A 10906-nucleotide genomic window follows, 5' to 3' on the forward strand; every position below is an offset into this window, starting at 1 on the left:
CACTTCATGAACTGAGACACATAGTACAATCGCCAATAATTCATTCACACAACCAGACTCGCATGACTAGAGTCCGTTCTCAGATTTGTTCTCGAGTAAATATTGAATACACTCGACAACGTACCAGCAAAATAAGATTCGATTACAATTGTATAAGAATTTCAAACGATATTATCGCAGTGACAATCTTTGTAACAAAATGAGAAATCTGCTATAGAAAATGAAAATTTATTGTTATATTCCTATCTATTTCTTTCTTATCTTTCATTTTATTCATTTTTCGTCATTTTCTTGACCTTCTCTAGCTTGCAACACCACTTGTGGCATACATTAACACTCCACCAAACTACAACTCCGCGGACCAGGTTCAAATATAATTCACACCAGAGATTTCTTCACAACCAGAGAGCTGTTCTCTGTTAACACCATCATAATAAGTCTTTAAAACTATAGCAATTCAGAATTTATAGTATCCCGAAAATAATGTAGAATCGATACCCCTGTAGCTCATAACAGAAAAAAAGCGGACTTTAATGTGATATCCTGATTAATTTCCTGTGTAAAATGACATATAATACATTTTTGTGTGGGTTAATCATGAAACCGCCCTATCTTAAGAGACATTACAGGATACCACGATCGTAACGGCATAGATAGACATGTAGACTGTAGGCAGTACAATCATGTTGGTTTACATCTAAACACTGTAGGCGTTTGGTGGGGCTGCAAATAGATCAGGGTGGGCGTATATTGCTTTAGTAGTCAAAAGGGGAGTATTGGGGAATGTGTGGGGCACAAATTTGACTTTTAACGTTAACATATACGCTACAATATTCACGGTGAATTTGCTGAAAATACAGTAATCATGAATGCTAAGTGTGAGAAATATCCGGCCTCGCTATCCTAAATTTGATGGCTTAGATACCTATACTGTAGGTATGTCCGGGCATCGTATGGATAAGTTGTTTGGGTGGAGTGGCCCACCGGGGGGGGGGGGTGCGGGGGGGTGGAGTTGATGGAGCATACATTTATCTTTGGATCTGATATAATGGCCTATCCGGGCCGTGGTGAATAAAATAATTACTTTAATTTTTTAATTACAGATCGTGATGATTTTTATTAATCAAACAATATAATCATATTTCCGGCTGCCAAGATCACTTCATCTCTTGCATATTTGCAGGGGCGATGAAGTATGAAATGTTAAAAGGGATACAAACATATAACCATCATCTTTAGCTCATATATGACAGAGATCTTTGTGAAGAGAAATGCCCCCAAACAGCAAGCTGATAGAAGTATTGCAACATTTGGGAGATATCTTAAAAGTTAAAAAAAAGAAGGGTAAACATCGTGTCTGGGAGCTGTTATGTTGTAATTTTGTGATGTCATATAATGCCACTATACGACCTGAAACGGTTTATTTTCTCCTTGCTTTTTTTTCGAGGTAGATACTGAAACCAATGATCATTGGGTCATTTAAATAGCTTCAATGTACGCCATGTTGTATTCAGAATTTTCAAAAACCGATCCCCATTACAGAAAATAAAACGTTGCAGTAAATAACGAAGAGCAAAAAATGAATACATGTGGCTCGATGATGTCACATTTAGACTTGAGACAAAGTCTTAAGGCTTGTGTTTGGAGTAACGTTAAAATCTTTGATATCTGCCAATTGGAATAAGAGTTTCTTAAATTGTTTGGGCAGTTATTTCATGACAGTTATCTCTATCACATAGACTAATGATGATGATGGTTGGGTTTGTGTCTCATGTCTGTGGAGGGAGGGAGAGGGAGGGCAGATGAGAGGAGAGGGGGGGGGGTTGTTCATTACAGTTATCTATATGACATAGACCAATGATAATGATGGTTGGGTTCGTGTCTCCTGTCTGTGGAGGGAGGGAAGAGGAGGAGGGGAGGGGGTAGTTGTTCATGACAGTTATCTCTATCACATAGACCAATAAAATGATGATGGTTGGGTTTGTGTCTCCTTTTAACTCAGGTAGTTTGGCTAAACTCGTTTACCTTTTGCGGATATGGAAGAAAAACCAGTACATGTTTCATCGTTAACAACCGCTGTAGACCGATCGAAGAAGTAACGTGCACAAGGGCAAAATGTGATAAAATTTATCAACATAATGGAATCTTATTGTTTTATTTATTATTACTTATATTTATGTTATTTAGTATAAGCCAGTAATCCAACTATATGGAATGCTCTACATGAGTGCGCCACCCACTAAAATATTTCCGGTATCTCATTACGTCATGATCTATATATGGTGTCACCATCCTGGTCAGCAGTCAATATCGAAGTACGCAAATTGGGGGAGACATTCACCCTTAGTAAGCCCGACAGAATCGAAATATGACGGGATAGATCATGGAAAGATCAAGACCAATTTAGTGTTTGGGTGGAGCGGGGAGGGGGCACACAGGAAGAGTATACACGTTATTCAAATATCTGTCTTGTGTGTTCTGTCCTTTATAGTCTTGTATATATGATCTGCTTTGGCTTACACAATGAACTAAGCATCTGAGGAGGTTTATCTGTAACGGTCGACAAGTGATTGATTGTAGTGGTGGTGCTGTGTAATAATTCCAGTCTTAGTCATTGGGATCTGTCCCTAAACGGTACATTGTGGTTTCAGATATAGTTATCCATCCATCAGGGCAAAAAATCAAAGTATATACAGAAAGATGCACTTTGGTAAGCATGGAAACACATTAACCTTTAATAATAAAAAATCTCTTCGAGTTTGTTTGTTTGTTCTAACACTTTCGCGGAACTAGTACGCAGAGACTTGGAAGCTTCAATGAAATCAATCAGCTTTCCCACCCCAAACTCCCCGCACCATTCCCTCCTTCCACCCTTAATAGTCGGTATGTGATAATGTAATGCACAATATGGTTCAACAGGCTGAATATCTCAGAATTAAGCCAATATGTTTGGAACTGACTAAAGCAATGATAGGACCGTAATGACTTTAATGAGAGCCCCATCACCTTCCCCCTCCTAAAAATAATAAAATGAGTAAAAATTCACATTTTCTATTTTTCATTCGACATTTCGTTCCCTAAGTGCGGTATTTTGTGGTATTTTGATGACTATCTTTACCGGAATCTAGATTATCATTAGATCACAAATGAATAATGGAAATGAGGACGCTATCCTCATTTACAAGATAAATACATGAACAGCATCTTATGAGATATATAACGGAATTGAATTCTTCAATGCATTTTAAACTCAGGAGAGTTATTAAGATAATCATTCAATGGTGTTTTCTTTTCAATATTGTTAATGAATAGTTCTAATGATCAAACACTAAGATTGGAAAGACCAGTTGACCGTTCGCTGGAAACGCGATAACATATAACATTGGTCTTTTTGTAATGTAACAATTCACGTACAGATGTTTAATGGCATACCACGACAAATATTTCATATTAACTTTGCATTACATTTCTCAGATTTGTTAGTTCCTGTATCACCATGCATTTTAAACTGACCTTGGTCGCTGTTTTTTCTTTACTCTTACGTTGTGACCATGCCGTTGTTCTTTACGGTATCGCTTCCTCCCTCCGTATATGCCGGCAATTGTGGTGCGCGGTACAGAGAAGGAGAAGGAACACCCAGTGGGGAAATACGCACACAACGTATTAGTATCCTTTCCCGTAGTCATATCTACAGGCATGAAGTAAATTTGTGCGCTTTACGAAATCGAGTCAATGACGTATGCCAACAAGCTGCAGACGACGAGGCCTAGTTTTGTTGACCATCATCGAGAAAGCGAAATGAAGTCAAATCGTTTCAATAGGCCCCCTCCCTCCACCACTATAAAATAAAACCAATCATTCGGACCGACCCCTACCCTAAGTGAACTAAATGTCTAGGCTAGGGCCTACGCAACAAAAAGATTGGGTAAAAAATATAAGTTTACTAAAATATTGAGTAGCTAAATAAATCTGTAATATCGTGACGTTCTATATTATAATTCGAAGTAGTAGGGTCATCGTCTAATTCTTATTTGATTTTAAGTCAGTTTTAAGAATAAACCTCCCGTTTTAGGCTGTTAACTACCTTGACCCACCTATGAAATATGTGACAAGGATTGAATATCATTATAGAAGAGGGACTATATATAGGGACTATATGTACAGGGACTATATGTATAGGGACTATATGTATAGGGACTATATATAGAGACTATATATAGGGCTTTATATAGGGCCTATATATAAATATATGTAGTAATCTAAATGGGGACTATTTATGGTTGAAAGTGGAGATCAATAAATCTCATTTCACTGTCTCGTCACATTTTACTGGTTATCCACCGTCGCAATCGTTGTGAATCTGGCCTGATTTCTATTACAATAAGCGAGATAATGAGATGTCTCGGCATGGTCTCGGACCATGATGAAAATGTAGCAGCCTCTCTAATGTGTACCTTTCTCAAGTTTATTTAACTCTATGTCACAATATGATATAGCTGCTAGTGGCGAGGTGTGTAAGCACTTGCCCCTATTTAATCATTATACCCAACATTACATGTATCGCAGATTGACAAACAGTTTCAAATTTAGAGTCATTTAAATGTGATAATCTATTCTAAAAATATTAGAAACCCCATGACAATTATTTGCTAAACTTTGTGATTTTGATGCAAGAATGATTTTCCAGACGATATGCGTTCTAGCAGGGTTTTTTTCAGCAAAGGTCTTTATCGCAATAGTTAACATTGAAATGGTTGATATGGGTGTAATAAACTTGTTGACTATAGGCCTACTTATGAAAATGTTCTCACCAATATATCGTACTAAGCATGACGGCGCCTTAGTAAAGATGTCATATTAATTCCAGTATGTTTGTGGGATATGGATTATTTTAAATAATTTCACCATGTTGACTTTTTTGTATGTTGGATATCTGGATACGTTTTCACATGATTTCGGTATGTTAGTGGCAGATGTGTTTTCTATACTAAGATAACTTTAATATCACATCGTGTTTGCGAATATGTGATGGGAAGCCCGATTAGCTAATGAAAATAATTAGCTAATTAAAATATGTCGCTATGATGAAACAGGCCACTTCTTCACGCAAACTTAATTTGATATGGTTTATTTGTAAATTAAGATCCTTCTATAAACGATGTCAAATTGGTGACATTATTCACTTAAAAGGTTCGATTTTTTAAATTTATTTCACATCATAGTACCATGGTACATTGTGCGGTATACTCACTATAGACAAGCCCATTTAGACCAAAACATGTTGAAGTGACGTCACAGAGAGCTGTTGATATGGGCAGATACAATAATCTTACTCATAACTTAATTTTTATCAATGAACTCTATAACAAACTGTGTTGGTATCAATGAACTCTATAACAAACTGTGTTGGTATCAATGAACTCTATAACAAACTGTGTTGGTATCAATGAACTCTATAACAAACTGTGTTGGTATCAATGAACTCTATAACAAACTGTGTTGGTATCAATGAACTCTATAACAAACTGTGTTGGTATCAATGAACTCTATAACAAACTGTGTTGGTGCATGGGTCAGAACAGTGTCGGAATACGATAAGTTGTTGACACTTGGAGATAACAAGTTATTTATTTGGTGTATTAATATATTAATTAATTAATTAATCTATTTACAAATCAGTCTGTGAATTAACTGATTTGATGTCAAACGATTTTGGTGATTGTTATGAAATCTGAATATTTTGCTTTTGGATTGTATTATTTATGACTATTTTTGCATAACAACGTATTATTCTTCATCTTTTCTTTATCTTTATTTATTTATTTGTTTAGCCAATTTAATTGTTTACTTTAGTTTTTGCATAACAATATTTTGAATGTTCTTTGCGTCATGCTTTAATTTACAAACTAAAAGATGGAAATTTCAGAAACGATGATACCAAGACGTTGAATGAAGAATCAACAAAATTGTAAAAACAGTCGAAATAAAAGGTTTTTCGCTTTTGTTTGACAAATAATTTAGTGTGCAACTGATGAGCATGGGTACTTAAAAAGTGCTTGAACATTGAAAAAAAGGGGAAAGATTGAAGTCAAGAGTATAAGTTATAAATATTAGTTTATCATTTTTATTCAACTTCTCTAGTCATTGTAATATGTTTGAATTTCCATGCCGAATGTTATTGATAACCATCAGCAAAATGCGAAAAGTAATATACCTGAGTGGAAAGACCATTAACATAAATGTTTCTAATGTTTTTAAGAGCCATATTTTTGGGACTTAAACAGATGCATTATGTGTATCTACACACTTATATTACAAATAATACCATTCACAAAGTAACACCAGTAGCTTTTAAGTGATTGCCTTTAAGTATAGCCTATGCCTATGTATGTGTGCATTTCCAACAACGTAGGCTAACTAATAACTATAAATAATATGAGCTTAAATAAAGAAAGAAATCTTACCTTGATTGATATATTTATATATATATATATATATATATATATATATATATATATATATATATATATATATATATATAAGTAAGTAAGTAAGTAAAACTTTATTGCTCCAAATAAGGAAATTAGTGTCTCGCACATAAAAGTTCAAAACAGTACAAAAATAAATGAGCATAGGAAAATACAACAGGATATATATATACAGATGGAGAATAAAGAATGAGAATGAAAAACAGTAAGACAAGGACAGGATAAAAGATTATTGCAACAGCCTAGCGACGTAAGTTGACATTGAAAAGTTTGATTGCACGGGGAGTGAACGAGTTACGATAGCGATTAGTTCTCGTGTACGGCTGTCTCAGTCTGCCACTGCCTCTGTTAATTACATTGTCATTAAGATAACAGTGAAGGGGGTGGCAACAGTCATTCCAAACTGAATCTAGCTTTGTTTGAAGCAGTGACTGGTACACCGAGTCGACTGTATGCTGTTGACCTCCAATGACTCCCCCAGCTTTTCTAATTATGTGATCGATACGGTCCTTCTCGACTTTAGTGACATTCCCACCCCAACATATAAGACAGTATCTCCAAACTCCGCAAATAATAGAATTATAAAACATTTGCATTATATCGGTACGTACGTTGAATTTGGACAACTTTCTGAGACAATATAACCTGGTATTTAACTTCTTAACCAGGGCATCCACGTGACCATCCCATGTTAAGCTATTGTTGAGGTGAATCCCCAGATACTTGTAGGAGTGAACCCTTTCAACTTCTTTACCCTTGATCATGACTGGAGGAGGTTCAACAGCATTACGGCGGAAGTCGATGATCATTTCCTTCGTTTTAGAAATATTCAATTGCAAGAAGTTACTGTCACAATAGTCAACGAATGACTGCAGCTGGCAGAGATATGCCCCATCATCATTACCACGAATGAGTCCAGCCATGGCTGTGTCATCGGCAAAACTAGAGCGAGTGTGTCGCCACTAGAGCAGCGCCACCTACTCAATCAATATATATATATATATATATATATATATATATATATATATATATATATATATATATATATATATATATATATATATATGTGTGTGTGTGTGTGTGTGAGGGTGTGTGTGTGTGTATAATATATGCATTTCCAACAACGTAGGCCTATCTTTTGTAATAAACCGGACCATATAATAATAGTACTGTCGAGAACTTTATTTGGGCCTGTGGTTGTTTTGTCATATTTCAGATATCACGACCAACAATGTCGATAAGGGAACTAACGATCGATATGTAACATTTAATATACATGCTTGACTGGCTTATTTGAGATCAACACGAAGTGAATCTAGTGACTAATATGGCGTGTTTGCTATTTTACAAGGGGTGCATGATTGCACTAAGTTACGTGAAATATTGAGACTATAGCCTTCCAAATAGCCAAGTTGGTGTTAGTTAAAGGTTAAACGATTCGCGTAATACATCTACACAATCATCACCATCATCATCGTCATCATCACGGAGTTATCGACGTAAATTGAATGCATTATTTCACAGACAAGATATAGATTATTTTAAGCTTGATTTAATTTAAAGTAAAAAAAACGAGGTATATGTCTCGGCTGAACAACTAAAAAGGGTCCTTCCCTTTGTCAACTCTACGGGATTAACACCTAAAGGACTAAAATGTTCATGAATAATTTCACAATTTCGTCAAGTTTGAACAAACCATGGAAACATTTTAAAAGCACAACGTTTCAAGGACAGAACATTTGAACATATCATGTATGCATGCATGCATGAGCATTAAGAGAGTATTCACCCTGAAGCCATCAGAGACAGAAATCTCACCAGCCATGAAATTATTACATGCTTCTTTCCTATTGAATACAGATATACCTCATATCTGTGATATCTCCCAAATAGAATTTAGTTATCTGCATCCCATAGAACATTTTTGATGGTTTGGTTGGTGTCTCCTGTCTGTGGAGGTGTGGAGGGTACGAAGAGGGTAGGAGGAGGAGGGACGGATGAGGGGAGGAGGAGTTGTTCATGACAGTCATATGCATCCCATAAAACATGGATGATGGTTTGGTTTGTGTCTCCTGTATGTGGAGGGAGGGAGGAGGGGAGTGGAGGAGGGGAGGAGAGGAAGAGGGGAGGGGGTAGTCGTTCATGACAGCTAACTGCATCTCATAGAACATTGATGATGGTTGAGTTTGTGTCTCGTATCTGTGGATGTGTGGAGGGAGGAATGGAGGAGGGAAGGAAGGAGGGGAGGGGAGGAGGGAGGGGAGGGGGTAGTCGTTCATGACAGTTATCTGCATCCCATAGACCATAGATGATGGTTGGATTTTTGTCTCCTGTCTATGGAGGTGTGAACGGAGGGAGGAGGGTATGGGGGAGGAGGGGAGGGGGAGTTGTTCATGGCAGTTATCTGCATACCATAGAGCATTGGTGATGGTTGGGTTTGTGTCTCCTGTCTGTGGATGTGTGGAGGGAGGGAGGAGGGAAGGGGAGGGGAGTCGTTCATGACAGTTATCTGCATACCATAGACCATAGATGATGGTTGGGTTTGTGTCTTCTTTACACATCAAAGTCATTACGTCATTACAACTGAGTTATAATTACAACAAATTAAAGGGTCCACTGGCGATATCATACTCAACTCGGGGGAAATTATAAACCATATCAACTTTTAAAACATTATCGATATGTCTTAAAATCCTGAGCTTAGTTTTGTCAGTGGGCCATGAAGTTCACCATACTTCGCCGTATAATTCCTGACGTCACCACATGGCAACAACTCAGTATTATGAGTGGTTCATTTAATGATACCGCGATAATGACATTTGTGTATAGCAAAATAATACTAAGACATAATTTCGTTCATAAATTGTCATATCTCTTATATTTCCCCCCTTAGTTTCATATTTGTTGAATCATTCTTGGTACACTCAGACATAAAGAATATTTCTGATTCTATAAATAAAAAAATGTTATATCTCACATTGCTAACCATCGTATATGTATTTGAAACTGTAAGTCAAATATATTCATATCCATACATGTTTCTTCTGTGTTCTTTTAATTAAAAACAAAAGGCAAACTGTTATAACATAAATTTTAAGAGGAGAAGGAATTAATGGCAGGTATACGGGAATATTTTCATTAACCGTGTGCGTTTATTAATTCTACCGAAAATAACACATAAATACATGTACAAAATAATAGTCGTCTTTAGGTGTTTTGGAATTAATGCGAGTTTCTAAACGACCATAACTCGTAGTTTTCAATACCCTTAAAAGACAAGGAAATCGTTTGATTTAAGCTAGTGCTTATCGAAGACTATCACTGAGGTGGTTTTAACGAGTCATTTGTGCATAATGATCCTTTTAGTAATTAAATGGCAGACTGGACTGACCATTATCCCGATACAGTCAATTGACCGATTACTCTCTCTTGATCGGCCAACTGAGACAGTTAAATGGATCGTTTGCATTAGCCGAGAGAAGTAAAATATAATTAGTGATTCCAAATGGATTTGTAGTGGCCGAGCTTACGTAGAGATGAGCCTATAACTCAGACCCACAGCGAGAGAAGTACATATAACTATTTCCCGGGCCCCCTGATGTATCCTCCTCTCCCCCTCTCCATCCCCTCCCCCCCTCCCCACACACATTCATGCATTCGTAGCTGGTGCAGTCATTTTTTTTTTATGTAGACAGAGTAATTAGTTCGACGGAGACAGATATGACCCACAAATGAATATTCTCTTCCACCCCAACGATGCACATAACAGCAGTTGCCATGGTATCTCATGATAGCAGTTGCCATGGTATCTCATGACGCTTGACGTAATTTCAATGGCGTCTGTTGGATGTTGATATTTATAGGCAAGCAGAAGAGTAAAGAAAAGACGACAACACACCTCAAGTAAATCACTCATGTAAAATGAACACGGACCGTATTTAGTCGTGAGCATGGAGGTATAGGCTGTCCGTAGAATCATATGTACGCATGCGTACATGCTAACTCAACGCCATTCACATGTGAATGTACAAAGGACGGAGGATGGAAAGTATGGAATAAAGAGATAAGCTTAAGGGACTATGATAACGGAAAGGTATCTATGTACATTTCATAGCGAATTAAAGCAAAGCCTTTTTCATCCTGAGTACAGCTTTTCACATCTCTAAACCCCTGCCGCCCCCCCCCCCACACACAAACACCCCATGTATTTGTAAGATTTAACGTACATAAATCCATGTCCATTATTGCATCCATTTTTGCGGTCCAATTCAGTGTTTTTCTTTGAAATTATTATACTTTAACATAAAAACTTAAGACTTCAAGCAGTCATAGTGTTATCCTCACCAGAGACCATTTCCAACTGTATTGCTTTGAAAACTTAAATCGATATCATTAAGCACGCATGGCTAAGTACGCGT

This window comes from Apostichopus japonicus, chromosome 8 (genome assembly GCF_037975245.1).
Source record: "Apostichopus japonicus isolate 1M-3 chromosome 8, ASM3797524v1, whole genome shotgun sequence".
Classification (NCBI taxonomy): domain Eukaryota; kingdom Metazoa; phylum Echinodermata; class Holothuroidea; order Aspidochirotida; family Stichopodidae; genus Apostichopus; species Apostichopus japonicus.